Source organism: Sinohyriopsis cumingii, chromosome 14 (genome assembly GCF_028554795.1).
Source record: "Sinohyriopsis cumingii isolate HCF-2022 chromosome 14, ASM2855479v2, whole genome shotgun sequence".
NCBI classification, from domain to species: domain Eukaryota; kingdom Metazoa; phylum Mollusca; class Bivalvia; order Unionida; family Unionidae; genus Sinohyriopsis; species Sinohyriopsis cumingii.
Window position 1 is genome coordinate 99,664,521 of NC_142974.1, and position 23,739 is coordinate 99,688,259.

The 23,739-nt window shown below is 36.6% G+C and overlaps 1 long non-coding RNA gene across 1 annotated transcript; it reads left to right on the top strand.

Moving 5' to 3' along the window:
- The first annotated feature begins 12,160 nt into the window (after window positions 1-12,160).
- On the top strand, window positions 12,161-23,675 carry LOC149784481 (uncharacterized). The gene is made up of 3 exons (XR_016414142.1): window positions 12,161-12,258; window positions 12,833-12,894; window positions 22,433-23,675. It is a non-coding gene; the product is annotated as an uncharacterized LOC149784481 (long non-coding RNA).
- The last annotated feature ends 64 nt before the right edge of the window (window positions 23,676-23,739 follow it).

Consider the following 23,739-nt stretch of genomic DNA (forward strand, 5'->3'; position numbering starts at 1 on the left):
TAACCCTGCTTGATAAGACAATAGTAAACAATTCTTTTAAAAAATGTAGCTTTACATTACCAATATAAGTCCTGCACTACGTCGCAACAAGAATAAAAAATGCACGCATTATGGTATGTAAAGAAAACTATAACAAACATGCAAAGGCAAATATGGTAATACACTAGTTATCACTTAAAACCCAAAAATTACCTACCCCTACAGCTGGAGTTGTGCGAATCCTTTTAGCAGGCCGCTTGCTGACAAAACCATTAGTATTGTAAAGGTCCTTTACATATAGTAACGTATTTATGCCTTTAGAATTTTCGTTATTCTTTATCAAAGGCACCTTGCACGTGTGGCACAGGACGAATCGTACTCACGATTTCGAAATACATAGACCATATTATAATCACCCTCGGGTATCGTTATACAGAGAAAAAGAAACGAAACCCGAGTACATGTATTTAATTAACAACATTTACACCATTCCGTGACAGTAAAACTCAATTCTGCTTTTCTGATTATGTGAGGTTGTATTATTGAGTCAACTCAGTGCAGTAAGGAAATGAATTTCATCGGGAAATGTACTCTACTTGAAATTCCAGTGCAGCTTCTGTGTGTATCAGGTTTTGCAGGACATGTCGGTCGGATTTGAAGAACTAAGAAAGTACATTTTGAGAAAATGCAAGATGTATAAATGTAAATATATTTATTACCATTTTTATTACCAGTTAAATAAGACACGATTATGCCTTGTTACTTGCACCTCGATGCTGGAGGGATTCCATCTATGACCTGTATCTTACAGTGTGTCTTCAATCGCTAGCCTAACATTGTATCAAAATAGTAACACAGGGAAATTTGAAAAGCACCTGTTATGTGACACTCCATTTACTAAAAGGAAAAAAAAAATACTTTTTCGTCGTCTTGGATTATTGGCTCTGAGGCTCTTAGTTTCCTGTCAAAACCTTCAGTTGCATTGTTCTCTCGAATCTACTAGTTTGACAGACTTGTAAAATGGTACTTCTCTGATAGATATGTGATAGCCCTTGGCCTCGATATTTTTATATGGTATAATTTTTAAACACTGGAGAACATTCCTCATAGTATTAACCATTCTCTTTGAGAAAATATACGAATATTCTTCTAAATAACTGCTTCAATTATCAGAACGGTATTTTCAATTTTGACGTTTCTCACGTTTATTGTTGACATTGCAAATATCAAGTTCATTCGTTTGCTTCTTTGAAAGTTTTGTTACTGAACAGCTGCTTTAGTTCATGTACAAACAAAGCGTCTACTACACGATTGTACATGGTTTGTTTACAAAACAGTTCTTAATACACTATATTATCTTTAGGCACACGTGGAATGCACATGCGTGACATATGAAGGTTTTCAGTATTGTAAGATGTTGCACAATTCTGACAGTGTAAAGTTAACGGAGACAAAATTGATCACAAAATAAGATCGATTTCAGAGACATTTTTGTAATCAAAAGTTGTTCCTTCTATTGATATATGTTTTCTTGCATTTATTCATATTTTCTGTAAACTTCTTTTTTCATTGGTTGTCTTTTTATGTGCTTTCCTCGCCTTTTTCATTTTAAATCTATAATGTTCAGGTGCTGTTTCTTTATAATTTTCTCTCTTCCAACTAATTTCCCTTTTATGTTATAATCTGTTAATATATGGTCATCTGTATTAGAGGAAACATCTTAATTGCATGTGGCATAGCCGCCGTCACTTTGCATGTTTATACTGACACTGGGTAGCCGGAATATGACACATTGATGGAAGGAAGTCTCTGTCTCTGTTCTTGTTAGTGCTTCTCTTTGCTAATGTGCTATTTTGCCTTTTGAGGCGCGTTTCCATTTTAGTGTTATATCACGTGCTTCAGCAACTGAATCATCTGAACTAAAGAAGTTTAGCTTTCGCTTACTTGTATTTTATTCTTTAAGAGCACAAATTTGGTTCATAATGTTTTTGTTCTTTGGTTAGCAGACAATGTCGGTATGAAATCAGTAACTGAAGAATCAATCACCTTTATTTTTACACCTCCCTTTCAGAACGCAGTGATTTTAAAGTTACTGAAACTTCGACAATTTTAGGTTGATTAAGATTATATCTCACGTGCCTCTAGTAGCTTGATCAATAACATTACTTAAATGACCACTTTGCTCAATATAGGCAACTTAATACGTACTACTGCTGCTTGACATTTGTTGGTTGTTATCACCTTGGCCAAAGGTTTCATTAATTGTGCAATGTTATATAACAGCTTTGTCTACATCCACCCTCATGTGTTTGCTCCATACCATATTCATCTGTTTCTTCAGATAATTGCTGGTCTTTTATACTTACTTTTCTGTCCTGCTCATAAACATTTTGGTCTGAATTAGTGTCATCATTCCTTCTGTTTGTTCGATGAAGCTTTTTTTAATTCTACACGAGGAAAACCAGTTTCTGATTCAATATTCATGTCATTTGCACTATGATATGGCCTTGCATATTTTCAAGTAGAATGGCTTTACTTTCTTCAAATGTTTCTAGATCCATGGCTCGTACAACCTGCATTTGAATCTGGACAGGTTTTTGTGATGTTCGCATGAGTGTCAGCTTTTGCCATTTGTTCCCTATGGATTTGTTTCTTTTCTGGTGTATGGTACATTTTATTTCAGCTTGAATACAACTTAACATTTCATCTGACCAGTCGGACCAATCACTTTAAAATACCTATTGATCAATCGACAGGAAATCAAATCTGTTTTCAGACGTGAATGTAGATTGATAATAAAGTCAGTAAACCACATCTTAATTTCAAGAAATATGGGCCTTTGAATTGAATTGCAATCTTAATTTATTGTTGGTAAAACTGATTAACTACTATTTTATTCAGGACAATCTATTACATCAAAACAAATGGTATTTAAGACGGAATTGAAAGGCACAAAACATATGAACCAAAAATTGCTGAGAACATACTGGTAAAATTTTACGATTGCTTGAAATATAATAGCTTCACGAGCATTTATAATGCATACACTTGACGTAAAGATAACCTCCTTCAAATGTATTTTCTTTTATTTATTTTTGTCATTTTTGTAATAAACCCAAGTTAAACTTAATATTTTCATTTTCTTAACATGTTTGATAAAAATAGTTAAAGTTGGTTAAACTGTACAAAACTTTAAATCTCCTTTACGTGGAAAATTATGTACGCTAAATCTTGTTTAGATCCATCAAAATTTGCCTTATTTCGCCATGAAAAGTCGTACCGTATTTCTTGTTTTCTTTAATAAATGCCTTTTATCCTTTTCATTGTAGCAAATATCAACATAAAATGTGCAATAGTTTTATTTTCTGTAGTTCAAACTGATTGATTTACTTATTTATTGTTGTCAACATATCAGAAGAAACGAATCCATTTATAACAGCACATTTTGAAATCTCTGGACAGTAGAAATTGAATAGCTTGTATTTATAGATATTCAGAGAGTGGACCTCTTAACATGTCCTGTAGAATTTCTTTTACATGCATGTGTTTCTTTAGTTTATTTCCATGTTTGCATGTATCATGGAATGTTTGTTCTTTTCGTCAGACATATCTAAATCAATATCTCTGATATCAAGCAATAAATAATCATATGTTCCAAATTTCTGATTTTTGTAGAGGTGTTTGCAAAATTTGCTTGGAGCGTGACCAACACATTTCCTTGTAGATATATTTGCCAATAATATTAACCTTATACAATAACATACCTTTGCGGCTTTTCGACCTGAAGTGGATGCAACAAAACATCATTTTCTTCATTAAGCATCAACTGATAAAAATCAAGTTTTGTCTTTTGTTGAACCAAATTTTACAATAATATAACATTTCTTGCTTTGCAGTCTACAGTGTTGTAAATTATGTTGATAGTTATACTTCCTATGTTCCAGTGAAGTTCAAATATAGTTTATGCTATGTAAAACGGATATGAAATATATAAGCCTTTATTATACCCTATACTCTGATTGCCATCACAGATGCTCTATATTCGACCCTAATTCAACAATACCACATTGCCACAATGCGTTGGGACATATTTTGAAATATTTGGGGCGTTTGGTTATCCAGGAAAGAAATACAAGTAACTGTAATGGATTCCATTAAAAACTATTTCGTTCTGTATCTATACATTTCTCTTTCCTTTTTCTCATTCCATTATATCCGGTTTAAAATACATAGTGCCCGTACTCAATTGACAATGTGTCTCTCATTTATATTGAATCTATATTACTTTGTTCTCTTTCATTTGTATAGATAAATAATCAATAACATACTACATTGCCATTAACAGCGGCAATGTTGCATCGTCCATTGTCTTGTGCATTATTATCCTTCATTGCATATTAAAGCAAACTTGAATGTCATGTGAGTGTCACCTCTTCAAGAATAAAGTAGAAGAATATTACGGTACATATAAACACTAACAACAAACACTGATATATGTACTTTTGGAGCGATTTCAGGGCATAAAACGTGCAGGACAAAATCATTATGAACTGAACATGACCTTTGGTCGGTAAATTAGCTCAAACAAGGTTACGCTATTTTACCCAGACCACTGACGTTAAACTATAAGTTCTTTTATTTTTTATTTGTTATCTCTCTCTCAGTTCTTTTGGACTTGCCTACTGGCAGTAACTTGCAAACTTGAGTTTGCACGAACTGCGTTTGAGCGTGTAAATCCTTCTCTATATATAGGGCAGCTTAACGAAGATTTTCCAATTTTTGAAAAATAAAGAAACCAAATGCACAGCTTGACTAACGGCTGTTGTCTGCGAATATGGAAGAATTGTTGCAGCACAGTACACGATATGGTCCATAGCAATCACACTACCTTGAATCTGGATAGTAAACTTGGAACAAAAGACGGAAAACAAAAAGATAGGGACGCTCCTTAAGGCGTGTATATTCACACCTAAGATGTTTGAGTCTATCTCACTCAATCTCCAACGCTCAACTTTCATAAATCGTGTTAGATTGTGAAGTAATGAATAATCTTGTATACTATCAAATGCACAGAGATAACTCGATAAGGAAATTTGAAATAGTAGTGCTTAAGAGTTTTAAAAATATAAAACTACTGCACTGACCACGCCTAATGTTGAACATCGAATATTAGTGATTCTTGACACCAAACTGTGAATGTAAAGAATGTCGATCTTGACTGTGTCCAACTTGCTGATAGACCGTTTTCTCATGTGGAGGCATATAAACCGGTCTACACATTGATATGTACTTTCAAAATGTAACATGCCAAGAAAGTGTTACTAAACATATTCTTGTTATATCTAATATATTTGTTACTTTTGGTCGGTTACATTGGGGGTAAAGGAAATTTCCATGAAATCGAACACTTTTTAAACTTGTTATGTTATAGCAAGATTATTTGAAAATGAACTTAACTAAAATCGTTATTACTGATGATGTATTCACTGTTGAATTAAATATATTGTGGGGAACTTTCTCTGTCTCTATTACTCTTATTATTACATTGCGTGTCTTGTTTCAGTTGAAATTAACCACGCATTGCTGTCATATAAAATAATATTTGTGTTTTATACTGAGAGAACTATCTACATTACAAGAACTTATGTGAAATAATTGTGTTCTTCTTTATAACTCACGATATCTTTTAAATTAACACTGCGTTTTAGTTTCAGGAATACATCGAACAGACGAAATAATACTTAACAGCGTCGATGCTCTTCAACTCGAAGGAGACATACATCGTTTATTGCCAAGAATTTATTTTGGAGATATTATGTTTTAGAGAATCTTCAGCAACACAAATTCCACGAATGACTTCTAAGCAAATATAGTCCAGCCGTAAAGTAGCACATCCAAACGTAGCTGTAAACCTGAATGGCCAGGGATTTGTAAATGGAAGGCTGTACTCTTATTCTGTGTATTAGAATTTACAGAACAACCACGATAAAAAAATCATTCTAATTCGTGGTGTTATATTTAGCCTTTCGTCTCGTAGATATGGTATCAAATTGTGTGCGAAATCCTTTGCGATAATATTTGTTAATATTTTACAGCAGCAATGTTATCACATTAACAATCGAAGAAAGCTTTCCTTTTTTTACATCCTTTAAACTTTCCACCATAAAAACTCAATTCAAAAGTCAAACCTCATATAGCATGATACGGGGCATTAATTTCTTTCATCAAAATGAAATTATTAAGCAGTTAAAATGTTTTACACCAGAAAAGTTGTAATAATTTATGTGATAGGGTTCGGACTCTCCGCTCGGGGGAAAAGACTCCTGGAACCGTTTTCGATCTCTGTAGCATTGGTAAATTAGTTGTGAATTAAATGTGTGAAGATACAGTCAGCTGACAGGTTCTGATGACTACAATTTACTTGCACAGTTTTGCTAATGTCTTTTTGGGAGAAGTGGTATCTCGGTGGAGCCGCAATCTCATGACTACAAAACTGTGACTTTTGCAGCGTGTAAAGTAAAGTGTGAAATTAGGCTACAAGTCGTGGTTCGACTGACCCATGGACATAGTAGGAAAATGGTTCCCTGTATTTGGTGTCTGAGTTGCGATTTGTATTTTATGTTATTTAAGTACTGAAGTGATGTTAAGGAAATTTAAAAAGGACAAGCCATGCAGTTGAGAGATTGGCATGAAACTGTAAATTTTGATGCAAATGTGAAATTTGGATATTTGTGGTCATTGATTGATTAAAGGAAAATTATTTAAAGTCTTGTCTCGTTATTGGAAAGTTGACAACGGTTGTTGTCAAGACGTTTTTGGAAATAAGGGGAAAACAAGGGACTTCGAGCCGAACCCACCCGTGTGTTTGATTCGCACAGTAAAGAGACCTCTTTGCATATAACATTACTCTCAAGACAAGATTATTGTCATTCATCTCTGTTTTGTCTCAGTATCTACAGAAACTTCAACACTTCAAATGCTGCTCGGGTCATCCTTAGAGCAAGAAGAACTGAGCACACCTCTATCCCCTGCTCATTAACCTTTACTAGCTACTTGTTCGATCCATCATCAAACACCAACTCTGTTCGCTACGCTACATTTCAGTGACTGGCTCCATTCCATTGTAAAATACATGGATGACATGTAACAAGCTGCAGATGAATGACGATAAAACTGAAGCCATTCTGATCACCACGGAAAACGACCTATTCCACATCAATTACCTCAAACAATTCGTGCCAGCAATACAACAATAAATTCAAACAGTACAAAACCTGTGTCACTCTTGACAGTACTCTTTTATTACACCAACATCAACTTATACAACACTATCTCTGGAGCTGAAACATATCACTCTATTCGCAGTTTTCTTTTGGTTGATGCCGCTAAAACGCTAGTTTGTTCCTTACTACTTTCAAGACTGAACTATTGTAATTCACTTCTGTCTGGTTCGTCTCAGTATCTACTGATGAAACTTCAAAAAGTTTAAAACACAGCTGCTCGGATTAACATTAAGGTACGAAGAACCGAGCACACATCCCCTTGCTCTGTAACCATCACTGCTACCAGTTGAAACCAGAATCAAACACGAAATCTGTTCACATTTCGTTGACTGGCTCCAATCCAATCTGACCACACCCACGTGCGCACATCATCTAGAAACTTCGTATTCTCATTGTTCCCACTGTTACAGAGGAAGTCATATGGACAACGTTCTTTTACGTACCAGAGCCCATGGGCGTGAAACTAATTGTCTATTGATCTTAAACACAGGGACACTGTGCTCGAGTGCTCTTTAAGTTACCTATTTCGACTGCAAGAACAGACTGAAAAACTTGGTAATGTTCATTTCCATAATTTTTGTCAGCATATTTTCGTTTTGTAATTTCATAGTGTTTGTTTTTTTACTTTTTGTTGTTTTATATGTTTTTATGTGTTATCTAATATTGTAAAGCGCTTAGAGCTTGTAAAAATTAGGCACTGTACTAAGTCGACATTATTATTATTATTAGTATTATTATTATTATTACCGCTGGTTGCCTTATGGTTAGATTGTGCGCCTCAGATGCGGGAGGAAGCGGGTTCGCTCCCCGGCCGAGTTATACCAAAGACTTTAAAAACTAACTACTACTAACAGCTGCCTCGCTAGGTGCTCAACATTAAGATGTAAGTGTTAGGACTGGTCAGCCTGGTGTTAGGATAATGTGACTGGGTGGGGCATGATGCTACATGTCTGCGGCAAGATGACCCAGTGCTAGACATCATTATAAATTGTCACACTGCAGATATCGATATAACTGAAAGATATTTAAAGCTAAGTTAAAACTGCAAATCACACATGCACATATTATTATTATTATTATTATTATTATTATTATTATTATTAACATTAGGTAACACAATTTTTGTTCCTGGGTAGTAAGTGTTATTTCACAGTTGCTTATCCCTAAAAAGTGTAGAAAATAGCTATCATTACCCACAAACATTGCTTTTGTGACCAGGACAGTGCTATTTTGAAATATACCTATTTGCAATGAGAAAACGGGCGAATTTGTGTCTTTTCGTGCACATGAAGTCAGACAAAAACAACATATGAATCAAAAGTAACATGTATTTATCCTAAAGTAATACAAAAATGGCCACAAAAGATTTAGAAGTGAGTAGTTTTTCGAGATCTACGATTATACTGTACAGCACCTTCATGAATCAGCCCCCAAATGTATGTTCTCGTTATACTGTCCTTGCTAGACACGTCCAAAGTCCAGTATATCCTGGTGGAAGCGCTCGCCCTGCTCCTCCGAGTAGGCTCGCATGTTCTCCTTGAATTTATCAAGATGAGCACCAAGGATATGGACTTTGAGTGACATCCTGCAGCCCACTGTGTCGTAGTTCTCCAGAGTCTTAACCAGCTTTACATAGTTTTCAGCCTTGTGACTGCCCAGGAAGCCCCGAACCACTGCGACAAAACTGTTCCAAGCCGCTTTCTACTTACTAGTGAGCTCCTCGGGGAAGTCATTGCACTCCAGGATCTTCTTTATATGTGGTCTGACGAGGACACCGGCTTTGACCTTTGCCTTATACAGCTTAGGGAAGAAGCCTTGAAGGTATTTGAAGGCTGCCGACTCCTTATCTAGAGCTCTGACAAATTGTTCCATAAGGCTCAGTTTGATGTGCAGTGGTGGCATCAGCACCTTCCGGGAGTCCACCAATGTCTCCCATTTGACATTGTTCCTCCCCACATAGAACTCGGTCCGCTGTGGACAGTCCCGCCTGTGGTAGTGCGCCTTGGTGTCTCTGCTGTCCCAAAGCCAAATATAGCAGGGAAACGTGGTAAAACCGCATTTGAGACCCATCAGAAATGCCACCATTTTGAAGTCTCCGATGACCTACCAGCCGTACTCATCGTATTTCAAGGCGTCCATCAACGTCTTGATGCTATTGTAATCCTCTCTGAGAAAGAGACCGGTACTTGTTCCCATTATGGAGCAGCACGGCATTGAGGTTCCTGGATGAGTTCTCAATCAAGAGGCGCCACTCATTCTGGTTACAGGCGATTCCGATTGCCTCTAATTGACTGGTCACATTGTGGCAGAAGCAGAGCCCATCTTGACGGGTGAAGAAGCTGGAGAAAGCTTGGTGACGCTTCCTCTGATCTGCGACTTGCACACTTTCGTCCAACAAGTTCCACCCTTTGAGCCTAGATGTCAAAAGCTCGGCATTTGATATGGTGTGACCAAGATCTCTGATAAAGTCGATGAGGTCTTTTTAGTTGAGGTAGTATGGGTTTCTCTCCTCAGCTCCACCTCTGAAATTGTCATCTGGATCTAAAACGTTTTTCTCGTTCTCTGACTTGCTGCTCTCTTCTAAAGACGGCTGATCTCTCTCTGGATGAATGTGCACGGGGAGCTTAGGGCATTGTGGCACCGGGGCAATGGATGAAGGAAAATCTGGATACTTGATTGCAGGTGCATTCCTGCTAGTCCACCGTTAGGATGCAGTGGGTTCGCGCAAAATTCTTGGGATAGCAAACTTCATGGCTCTCTTTTCCCCTCTGTACTATCCTACAAAAGTACATTTATTTCACCCATGACCAATGTGCGAGAGATTCTAGCAACATTTTTCATATATGATGTATTTTTTCTATGACATTGAAAATTGTTAAACATTTCAAAATTAAAAACGTTTACAATTTTAAAAATTATAACAAATTTTTTAACATAAAATTCCGAGTAACAGCTGTCCATCTTACCTTCCAGTTTACTTGCAGTGCTCGCAGGTGAAATGAGGTGCCCGGGGTTTGTCTTGATCCCCGATAGGCATGTCGAAATATGTCTTATAGGCCTCACACATCTTAGCAGATGCTTCCACAGAGTACGTTTTCGCTCTTGTCTTGCTAAATTGGCTACAGACATAGCAAAATGAGTCTTCCGGATGCTTGCAGCCTCTTGATGCCATCTCAGAAAAATGCAGATATGTATCCACTTAGGCAGCGGAAACTTAACTGAACTGGTGGGCTTAAAGCCCCTGTATTTATACTACTATTTATAGTACTGGAAAGTTCAAAAAAGTTCTAGAAGTTACTCCAAGTTTACTCAGCACTGAATCTATCTGGAATGTTCTGGAAAATAGGTAAATTTCAGAATATCACTGTCCTGGTCATAAAAGCAAAGTTTGCGGGGAATAATAGCCATTTTCTATACTTTTGAGGCATAAGCAATTAGGAAATAATACTTACTACCAGGAACAAAAAATTGTTACACGGTGTAATTCACGTGGACACAGGTGGAATGCCAGTGATCTGCAAATGCTAGCACCTTGGAACACTTCGCTACCCGGAGACTGGATATAATTAGGGATAGTCTGTAGATACGAATAGGGGCTTTCAAACTGATACTGCGCATGTGAGTTGGGTGGGTTTGTTTAGTTTGAAAATCACTCTGAAATTTGTGATCAACGACACTTTTTTATCAATACATGTCGAATGGCTGTTGATAATGAAGATCTTGTGTCCTGCTCTAAGGCATAAGAGATTGGTCCATGAAACACAATAAAAAACTATAAGGAAGCGAAAAGAAAATGACCGACCAAGGTAAATAACTGTGAAAACATAAACCCATTAACAAATGGAATATTAATATTACAATTACGTTAAATTGTTTATTTACAAAAATATTATCAGGGAATGGCGTGTATTCCCCTGAGGAGCATCCATTAAGATGACGCGAAAGCGCTTGAAGGAATAAAGCATGGATATTTTTCTCATCTTCTGTTACATAAACTAATTATATATATATATATATATATATATATATATATATATATATATATATATATATATATATATATATATATATATATATATATATATATATGTGTGTGTGTGTGTGTGTGCGTGTGTGTGTGTGTGTGTGTGTGTGTGTGTGTGTGTGATTCCTGGCTCTATGTTTACTCTACTGGAACCTTCACATGACAACATGGAGGGGAGGGACAAAGATGGGGAGCGAGGAGATATGTTTCACAAACAGTCTAGTGTAAAAAGCGTTTTGTCCATAAATGGAAATGCTGATATTTTGCTTTGTGTTTAATGGAAAATAAAGCTAGTCTTTGATATTCTCCACTCAAGTATTGATCATTATTATTATTATTATTATTATTATTGTTTTTGTTGTTGTTGTTGTTGTTGTACTCGTGGCGGTGATACCGCTGTTGCTAATGATGTTGATAATGTTGTTGGCAGTTGTAATACTAATAGAAATATTGATGGTGGTGGCAGTGGTTGTAGTTTTTTTTTACTGGTTTTGTTTCTAATCTTACAGAAGTTTTTCTTACTGTTGTATATCCTATTGAAGTACAATTAAAATCCTTTCTCTGTGAATTTCCTGTTTTATTTCTTCTTGTTTATGTCATAATGATTAAGAACAAAAACTACGGATAACTGTTGAGTATTAGAAATATAAATTCTATACATCGTCATTAAGAATAAAAACCACGACTAATGGTGTTATATTCCTTCCCAATTACGAGTTAACAGAAGGAACATTACCGGTAATTGTAAACGTTACGTTCCGATGGACATGAATAACGTCATAAACATCCAACGTCATGACGTTGCTAAAGGCGACTTCCCCAGTTACAGTTGACATTTCCTATGTGTCATTCACAGCGAACAGACGTGTCTCATCCGCTCTGATAATCTTTTGTTGATGTTATTGGCCATACTACACAAATTGATACGGCTATTTTACTGCATTTCGCACTAGGCTGCCGGGAGAGAATTATGTAAGTTTTATGCACTTCGCTTCCATTTTCTAATAACAATATTGAGAAAGAAACTGTCGTATGCATATTAGTATGTTATAATAGGAGTGGAGCATGGATGTAGCGACATAACTTGGGAAAGGTATGTGTCTATGTATAGGGTATATATGACACGTGAGCACCATACTGGTTATGTGGTACTAATTCACAGTTAAATTAACAATGACAAGAATTTAGTATTGCAAGAGAACTTAAGCAAAGTAGATCCTTCCATATCTATGAAAATATGTAACAGCACAATTTAAATGACAAATGGGAAAGATCTTTTAAAAGGTTAACATAACATGGTTAACATAACATATTGGTGCTGGTAATGATTAAATTGTAAACTCGGCATACAAACTTCAACTTTTCATTTACAAAATGCAATCCGATCCTTTCTATGTACATTAATTTAAATTCAATAATGTTACAACGTAAACACAGGATTTCATAAAGCTGTCAGGTATAGCAGATCTAGCAGAGAGTAAAAAATGCTCATGAGAACTGAGTTTGTTCATTTGCATTTATTTATTTATGTATTTCTTGTTTCCAGATGAGTATCATTATGTCAAAGATTGCAAAAACAGCAGAGATGATCAATATTAAAAATTAATGGTGAGTATTGGTATACAGTGTTGTATTGAAAATCCGATTACCGGTATGGGCATACAGTGTTGTATTGAAAATCCGACTAACGGTGAGTATTGATTTACAGTGTGGTATCAGAAATCATTTTAATGTTGATCATTGTTATACAGGGTAGTAATACAAATCCAGTTAAGGTAAATATTGGTATACAGTGTGGTATTGACAATCCGACTAACTGTGAGTATTGATATACAGTGTAGTATTGAAAATTCGATTAGCGATGAGTATTGGTACACAGTGTAATATTGAAAATCCGATTCACGGTTAGTATTGGTATGCATTGTAGAATTGAAAATCTGATCGAATCCAATTGAAAATCTGATAGAATCGAATTCGATTGAAGTTACGGATCAATTCAATTGTTGAATATGCGGGGTAATTTCTTTTTATTGATCTTCAATACCCCCATTAAGTCGGATTAACGAAACTGAGTTGTATTTTGTTTTGGAATATGATCTGAATTCACCTAAAATCCCTAAAATGAGTAAAAAAGCAATGTATGAAAATTTGCACAAGACAACAAAATTGAAAAGTTGCTATTATTGGGACTAAAATGCTTAATTTAATTCGAGGAATAAGTAATTCTTAACTCAAGAACATTTCTGATGTTATAATTATTGCTGAAATTTCAATATTTTCTCTATTTTAATTTATCAGGATCTGAAGAAAGAATTTAATAAATATTTCTTATTTGAAATGCTTGACACGTGTATATACTTATAAAAACGTGTGATAGCATTTCCCGTCATTCAGAGCGAACAGAGGTATCTTTGTAGCAATTGTTGCCAATTTAATTAAACATACTTCACAAATGGATACATTTCTAGTACCGAATACTGCATCAGGCTGACGAGAGAAAATTATGCAACTTTTATGGTGCTTGTTTGAATTTCTACTGAAAGTATTAAGAATGAAACGTGTCAAAGATTTACTTGCCTATTGTAATAGGAGGGGGTGATGCAGGTGTGGACGAAAAAACTCCTACGTACGTCTAGGTTTTCCCTCTTTTAAATGAGGTTTTTCAGGATTGTCTTTCGATAGTTAACACAATCTCGACTTGACCATTTGTGACATTTTATGTCAAAGAGATAAGAAAGAAAAAAGGCAAAATTAAATTATGAAAATGTATAGTGTCATCCCTAATTTTAACTGCTAAAATTAATAATACAAATGTGCACAGAACTATTTCATGCCAAACTTTGATAGTGTCCGACCTGTTTGTGGTGACAGAATAAATTCAATGTTTTATAAATAATCATAGATGTTTGTCGTGTACACACTCTGTAACGTCCCCGTTAAGCAATATCTTTACATTGATCAGCTTGGCGGACACGTATGCCCATTCAAAGCAGAAAAATAAACCAGCCTAGTATTGATAAAACTTACATGACTTCCCAAGGTCAATCTAATATTTTTGTCTTGATTGTAATTGAAACTAAGTAAATTCTTCATAAATCGTTTTAACATATGTTTTCCGAAACGTAAAATTCCCATGACAGGACTTCCGCTCTCAAATATTCGAATTTGGCAAATCAAGCTCTTCATTTCTGAAGGTAACTAAATATTGCTTGTTGTGCACAGTTCCATCATTCCGAAATAGAAGCGATCTTTTTAGAAAAAAGACTGAACACCTTTATTATATTGCAAAATAGTTTTCGTTACAGATAGGTATTCATTTTCTTGCACTCCTTCTTGATTGAATTATTATTAATATCCACTTTCGGTGAATTTCTTCATTAAATTTTTCTTCTTTATATCATAATCATTAAGAAAAACATCCAAGGACAAATGTGCTAAACACGAATGATATACAAACCACGGCTAATTGTGTGAAAATGTGTTCCCATGTACTAATGATAGAAAGAACAGTACATCTAAGCGTCATCATTAAGAATACAAACCACGGCTAATTGTGTGCAAATGTGTTCCCATGTACTAATGATAGAAAGAACAGTAACGCTAAACAATACGTTACGATGAGCATGTTTAACGTCATAAACATCAAACGTCATGACGTTGCTAAATTCTACTTATAGGTTACTGCATTTGTATAAGAAAATATGAACGAGTTTTTTGGATGGAATACTGCACGACCTTGGGAGTGCAGTATCCATCCTACAAAACGAGTTCATATTTTCCCATACAAATGCAGCAACCCCTTTTTATTATATGCTCATTTTCTTATTCTACCTGATGCTTAATTATATTAGCAAAATACACTACAAGAAACAAAGTAACTGAATGCATGCCGTATTCCAAACTACATACACAAGCCCAGATTCATAATTACACAAAGCAACAGTATTAATGCGCACATACCTCCGCCCAGATAAATTTGAACTTGTCGCGCGCTAGACATAAGTTTCGAAAGAAAATGGCGTTTTTGTCTACTTAAAATTGAAATTTGGAGTCATATTGTGTATGAATGCGCATAGCAACAACTTTTCCATTTGATCTGGAATTAATAGAATCAGGTATTTTTGTCGATTCTACGAAATTTCGTGATTATGGACTGGATTTGTATGTGACAATTCCACATGAAAAAAAATACATGGGATTGAAGAAGCTAGGGAGAAACGTGATGACATCTGCAAATGTGTTTCTGTTTCTGTCATTGAATGTTTGGAATCATAATGTGGGAAAAATATGAAGTATTTCAACTGCAATTATCAAAAAGACGCTATTGAATATAATGTTTATTTCATTTATTTCATTTTGAGTGAAGTAAAAAAGATGTAATTGCACTTGGAATATAGTTGAAATTACAGTACAATTTCGAAATGTGTAATCAAGCTTGAGAACTCATGACATGGCTCATGTAATTCGGATTTGCAGAACTAAGAAAGTACAGTTTTTGCCATTCCTATTATCAGCTAAATGAGACAGATTATGTCTTTATAACTTGCATGTTATTTGTAGGTACCAAACAATTTTATGAACGAGAGTACATGACTTGCTTAGAAAGTGGTTCCTAATACACTATTGGGCACACGTGTCAATTATTAAATGCTCATTTTTTTTCCTGTTAACTTTACATTGTCAGAATCGTGCATTATTACCCGATGCTAAACCCGCGCGCCAATGCACATATAGCATTCACGTGCATAAAGGAACTACTTTGTATTGTAAACAAATAATGGACGCAGACGCCAGCACTTTTCATTTGTAAACAAATCATGTACACCCTTGTAAGAGGCGCTTTACAATGTGGTTGTTTAAACAGATGTTTCGTGGACTGCAACATACCAGCTGCTTTGGCATATTCCGCGTTGATACAATGTTTCGGATTTAGGCTAGCTACAGCATACAACAGACGCAAGAAACGGTCCTTACAAATAACAAGTCATATACTGTCTTCTTTAGCTGATGATAAGAATAGCAAAAAATATACTTACAGTTTAACATTCTGAATTTCCTCAAAATGTACTTTCTTAGTTCTGCAAATCCGAATTACATGAGCCATGTCATGGGTTTTCAATCTTGATTACACATTTCGAAATTGTACTGTAATTTCGACAATAAGTGCAATTATATTCTCTTTACTGCACTCAAAATGAAATAAGCATTAAATTCAATAGCGTCTTTTTGATGATTGCAATTGAAACACTTCATATTTTTCTCACATTATGATTTCAAACATTCAATGACAGAAACAGAAACACATTTGCAGATGTCATCGAGTTTCTCCCTAGCTTCTTCAATCCCATGTATTTCATGTGGAATTTGTCACATATAAATCCAGTCCATAATCACGAAATTTCGTAGAATCGAAAAAAGACCCAAAATCTATTAGTTCCAGATCAAATGGAAAAGTTGTTGCTATGCGCATTCATACACAATATGACTCCAAATTTCAATTGTAACTAGACATGCCGTTTTCTTTCGAAAATTATGTCGAGCGCGCGACTAAGGTCAAATTTCTGAGTGGAGTTATGTGCTCAGTAATAATGTTGTTGTTGTGTAATGATGAATATGCGCTTGTGTATGTAGTATGGAATACGGCATACATTCATTTACGTTGTTTCTTGTAGTGTATTTTGTTTATATAATTAGGCCTTATGTAGAATAAAAAAAGGAGCATATAATGAAAAGGTTACTGCATTCGTATGGGAAAATATGAACTCGTTTTGTCGGATTTTCGTGCAGTATTCCATCCAAATAAACTCGTTCATATTTTCCCATACAAATGCAGTAACCTATAAATATTGCACCAGGCTCTCGGGAGAAAAATGTGTATGTTTTATTAAGTTGGCTTGAATTCCTACCGAAATATTGAGAATGAAAAATGTAATAGGTATACTAACATATTGTTATAGTAGGAGCGTTTGGGTTGTTGTTGTTGTAGGGTGTAACGCAATTTTCAGCGCAAGATAGGTTGTTAATGGCGGCCAGTATAATTGGTGGAGGAAGAACCTTGAAAAACCCCGGGAAGAACCACCGACCCACGAGAAGCTACTGGCAGGTTTTCTCGCGTACCAACGTTAGCCGAGCCTGAGACTCGAACTCACGCAGACAGAGGTGAGATGGCAGTGATCCGTAACGGCGAGCGCTTTAGACCACTCGGCCACTTGGGTCCCCGGAGCGCGTGGGAGTGACGAGATAAAGTTGGGAAAGTTATGTATCTATGTATAAGGAACATATGACATGTCAGCACAATACTGGTTATGTAGTACCAATCAAAAGTACATTTACATAAATACAAAGATAAAGAAATGTCATAAAACTTTAGGAAGATATACCCATCAACATATATGTAAATATGAAATAAAACAGATAATGACTCATGGTAAAATTTTCTGTAAAAAAAAAACTAAAATGCAAGATAAAAGTCCAAATATAATTTACCATATCCCAGCTCCGGTGGCCTAGTGGTTAGAGCGTCCGCCTCGGATGCGGGAGGTCGTGGGTTCGATCCCCGGCCGAGTCATACCAGAGACTTAAAAAATGGTACTAACAGCTGCCTCGCTTGGCGTTCAGCATTAAGAGGTTAGTGTTAGGACTGGTCGGCCTGGTGTCAGGATAATGTAACTGGGTGGGACATCATGCTACATGTCTGCAGCATGATGCCCCAGAACTAGACATCACTATAAACTGCCACATTGCAGACATCGTAGCGATATGACTGAAAAATTGTTAAAGCTACGTTAAAAATCAAAATCACATCACATCACCATATCCTTTAAATACAGGGGGTTTGTGAAGGTTAAATATGTAGGATATGCATACAAACTTCAAGTTATCAAGAAAGAATTACAGCTGATCAGTAAACTTAATTGTAATTTCTTCATTGAGATAGGTGACTCACTTTAAATATCCAAAATCATCCACTGATAAATGCAAGTTCCCGATATGCATACTATGTAAATCAAAGCATGTTTTAAATATGTACCAACGATGTGGTTTGAAATACAACACGTCTGTATACAATACGGTTATAATAGATTATCAGCTTTATTCTAGCCGTCTTACCATACAAATACAAATAGTGTACTTTTTCTGTCCATCAAATGACCTCTCTCTCTCTCTTTCTCTCTCTCAGATCTCACTCGCGTGTGTCTCTCTCTTTCTCTCGCGCCTATCCTCTCCCTCTCTCATCTCTTGTTCTTTTTATTACGTCTCGGGTCTCTGTTTTCATCTCCCTCGTCTCGCTCTCTCTCAATCTCGTATGCCTCTCTCCCGCGTCTGTCTTTCTCTCGTCTTTCTCGCTTTTATCTCTCCCTCCCTCTCCTCTCTCTCTCTCTCTCTCTCTCTCTCTCGTCCCACTCGCATCTCTTTCCTTAGCCCATCTGTGATCTCTCTCATCTCTCACGTATCTACTTGTCTCTCTAACTGTTGTCTTTATCGTCTTTGCCTGTCTTTCTATCACTTTCGCGTCTCTCTGTTTTGCATCTCTTTCGTCACTGTGTCTATCACTCTCGTCTCTGAATGTCCGTCTCTCGTCTCTCTTTCTATACTATCTCTTCATCTATCTCTAGCGTCTCTCTTTCTCGCACCTTTGTCTCTCACATCTCTCCATTATCTCTGTCCCGCGCTTTCCCTTTTCTCTTTTTCACTCGCGACAATTTCCCTCGCGTCTCTCTCTTTTCTCTCTCTCCCTCTCTCTCTTTATCATCTTTTTCTATTATGTATCTCTTTGGCATTTCTCTAGTCTCTCGCGCCTCTAAACAAACTTAACACCCTCTCTCGAGTCACACTTTTCTCTGTGTCTCTCTCGTTTCTCTTCTCTCTGTCTCTCTTTAGCGTCTCTCCCTCTCTCTCTCTCTACTCAAGTACTTGTTCTCTCTATTCTTTCACGTTCGGGTGTTTCGTCACTCGTCTCTCGTATCAATTGAGTCTCTCGTATCTTTCTCTCTCTCTCGTGCCTCCCTCGTCTCCATCTTGTCATTTGTGTTTTCTCGCGCTTCTCTCCTTCATATTTCCTGACACTTTGTCTATCAATCGAATCTGTCTCGCGCCTGTCTTTCTTTTCTCGTCTGGTCTCGTCTCCCTTCTCTATATCTCCAGGGCGTCCATTTCTCTTTCTCTCGAGTCTCTTTCTCTCGCTTCTCTTTTTCTCTCTCTCTCTCTCCCTCTCTCTCTCTCGCGCGCGCGTTTCGTCTCTCCTCTGACTCCTGAATTTCGCAATCTCTTGTGTCTCTATCTCATGCGCGTCTTCATCCTCGTGTCTCTCCTACGCTGCTCTCTCTGTCTATTCTCTCTCTCTATCGTATCTATCTCTCCCTTACGTTTCTTCATTTCTTGCTTTCCCTTTTCTCATTTTCACTCGCGACTCTTTCCCTCGCGTCTCTCTCTCTTCTCTCTCTCTCTCTCTCTCTGTCTCTCTCTCTCTCTCGCGCGCGCGCGCGTGTCGTCTCTCCTCTCACTCCTGAATTTCGCAATCTCTTGTGTCTCTATCTCATGCGCGTCTTCATCCTCGTGTCTCCTGCGCCGCTCTCTCTGTCTATTCTCTCTCTATCGTATCTATCTCTCCATTACGTTTCTTCATTTCTTGCATTTCCCTCTTTCGTATCTCTCGTTCTCTCTCTTCTCTCTTTCGTGTCACTCTCCATGCTCTCTATCTCGGTTCTCTCCTCCTCGCTCTCGTCTCTAGTCCTTCCCTAGCTCGCTCTCGTCTTTCTCTTGCTCGCTCTCCCATGCCGTCTTTCTCTTGCTCGCTCTCATCTCTCGTCTTTCTCTTTCTCCTTCTTGTCTCTGTCTCTCTCGCTCGCTCTTGTGCCTCTTATTCGCTTTCGTCTGTATATATTGTTTACTCTCATCTCGCCTATGTCTATCGCAGAATCGTGTTTATGTATCTCTTGTTAGTTCTCGTCTCTTGCTCGCTCTTGTCTCAAGCTCGATCATTCTCGTTTCTCGCTAACTCGCTATCGTCTCTCTCTCTCTCGTCTTTTCTCACTCGTCTCATGCTCATTTCACTTTCTCTATGGATATTTGTCTGTCTCTGTATCTGTCTCTTTGTCCCTGTCCCTGTCTCTGTATATCTGTCTTCCTGTCTCTTTATCTGTCTATCTGTCTCATTTCTGTTTAAATCTATTTCTCTCTGTCTCTCTCCCTGTCTCTGTCTCTCTCTGTATATGTCTTTCACTGTCTCTGTCTCTGTGTACCTATGTCTTTTTCTGTCTCGCCCTCTGTCTATAGGTTCCTCTCTCTCTCTCTCTCTCTGTTTCTCTGGTATCTCGCTTGCTTGAGCAACGCGGGCAAGCGAAATACGATAGACAGAGAGACATCAGGACAGAAAGACAGATAATAAGATAGAGACAGAGAAGCAGAGACACTATGGCAACTATGGGGCAAGTTATGTGTTTTTCAGCTCCCGGTTTGTCTCCACATTGTATGGTCAAATGTGATTGTATTCCCTAAAATATGTTATGGATATATTCATATAGTGATAGCTTCTAATGGTGCAATGGAAAGTCTTCTTCCAAGTCTGGATTTTGCGTTTTTAATTCTTGTTTCTCATTTTTCATTTCAAACTTGGATTACCGACACTAATAACTCAGTTCTATATTTAGTTTGCTTGAGCCTTACTGCGACCATTGAGTACATATCAGAAGTAATCTGAAGTAAATATCTGACTTGGTATAAACTCTCTTGATAATTGTTACCTCATGTTGACCTAAGGAATGTGAGCTTGTTAGGAATTTGTAGTGCAGGAAATAAGTTAGTGTGTGTGTGTGTGTGCGATTAGGATTTTAACGTAGCTTTAACAATTTTTCAGTCATATCGCTACGATGTCTGCAGTGTGGCATTTTATAGTGATGTCTAGCACTGAGGCATCATGCCGCAGACATGCAGCATGCTGTGTCATCCAGTCACATTATCCTGACACCAGGCCAACCAGTTCTAACACTAACCTCTTAATGTTGAGCGCCTAGCGAGGGAGCTGTCATTACCATTTTTGTAAGTCTTTGGTATGACTCAGCCGGGGTTCCAACCCACGCCCTTCCGCTTCCGAGGCGGACTCTCTGACCACTAGGCCACCGGAGTGGTCAATAAGTTAGACAAAAGTTATCAATGTTATTGAAATGAAAATATACTACTAACAAAAATGAAATAAATATGTTAATGCATTTGGAGATATTCTTGAGAAAACGACAAAAATGCTCTCTCAACCTTAATATGTAGATAGTGTGGACATTGAGAGTATAATAACATAATTTGGATCAATGTGTCATTCTATGGAAACTATATGTTTCTGAATTAAGTGGTACAGTAGATGAGGAATACAGTGATTGTGTCAAGATGGGGATTATGTACGAACAAAGCAAACTGGAGAATGACAACATAAAATGTGCTCCTATTACAGAGGAGGAGGTATTGCAGAATACCAAGTCTCTAAAAATAAAAAAAAATCACCAGGCATTGATTGCGTATCGAATGTGCATTAAAAGTAAGCTCTAAAATATTTAATCGGACATTTTTAAATGCCCTTTTTAGATACATGCTCCGGTTTGAGTATGTGCCTAATATATATAGATGTAGGATGTTTCTACTGATATACAATCAAAATGGTAAATATAAAAATGTTCCGGTAAATTATTGTGGTATGACATTGACATCTTGTCTGGGAAAATTGTTTGAAAACACATTGAAGAACAGAGTTCAAAAGTGTTTAGACAAAATAAATTTTCCACATCCTTATAAGTTTGGATTTCGTAAGGAAGCTGGAGCTATCTCTGCCACATTTACTCTTTAAGAATGTTTGATGTACATTACTAATCATACGTCTAATGTATATGCTGATTACCTGGATAATGGAAAGGCATTCGATAGACTATGGCACTGTGGAATATTGCAAAGAATTAAAAGATTTGGCAATTAATGCTAAAATACGGAGAATAATCGCCCATTCCTACACACAGCCAAATGCCAGCTTATTGTACAGAGGACGTGTACCGAACACATTTCCGTTACGAAGAGGCGTTGGTCAAGTGCATTTAATGTCGGCTTTTCTTTTTCTCGCGTACATAAATGATCTATTGATTATATTAATAATGACTATTTGCAGGTTAACAATGAATCAGATGAACATACCTGACATGCTTTTAGCAGACGATGCTACTCTCTAAGTTCTACGCTGAATGGATTATAGATGCTAGTGAATACAGCTTATCAGTATGCACACAAATGGAAATTGAAATATAATCCTAGAATGAGGACTTGGATGATATTCAGTAGAACAAATAAAGTGTACTCATCAAATGGAATTTCTTTAGGATGACAGGATATTCCTAGTATAGGAGTTACTTTTTCTCAGTCAATGAAAGTTTATGATCGTATAGACTATTCTTGCGATAAAGCTAAACTTGTAATAAACTCACTGTACTCAGTTGGATTAAATGCATGTGAAATGGATCCTGTACTTTCTGTGAAAGACTGGGAAAGAGTTATATTGCATTCTGCTTATTTGGCATAGAAATGACATATCAGGGCACTGAAACTTTGGGGGAAAATGCAACGATATTTCGCCCGGAGAGTACAATGTTTCCCTCAAAGATCACCTGTTGGATCTACAACAGCATGCGTGGGGATTATCTCAATGGAAGCTCGCACAGGTTAACAAAAACCTGTACTCCTAGGTCGCATGTGTAAAACATTGGCAAACTTAACTGCTATAAAGTGTTTTCTTTGGGTGTTGGAAATTTGGTTTTGACCCCCAACATCGATACAATTATATTAATATGTGATATAAACACTCTACTCAAAAAGTATGATTTAAAAGACTCATCGACTTGATTTTCACTGGAAAATTTCCAGACACAATAACAAGGAAAAGCTTAATTTAAAAACAATGGTATTCAATGAGAGAAAACATGGAATGAGTATCAGCAATCCATACAATGGCCAGTATAACTGATGGAGGAAGAAACCGGGAAGCCCCTGTAAGAAAAACCGACACACGGAAAAGTACTGGCAAACATTTTTACATATCAACATTAACTATTTCCGAGACTCGAGCCAGAAAGACAAATGTGAGATGGCAGATATTGATAACATATTTTCAAAATGTTTCTTTAATCTTTCTTTAAATAATTAAAATAAATTATTATTTGAACCTTTAGATTTTCAATCGAATTAATCGTGACTTTCCATCGGAATGAACCAATTAATGCGATTGGGCGTATTGAAACCAATATAATTGTTTCATTTAAAACTTGAACCTTCTAATTATCGAACTTTCAGTCCAACAACTCTTCTTAAGGACTTAACTTCTGATGTTTTATTAAGTTATTTGAATGTCATCATTTATTAGGGAGCCATGTTACTAATATCAAATTAGGGAGCCATGTTACTAATAGCAAGTTATTTGAATGT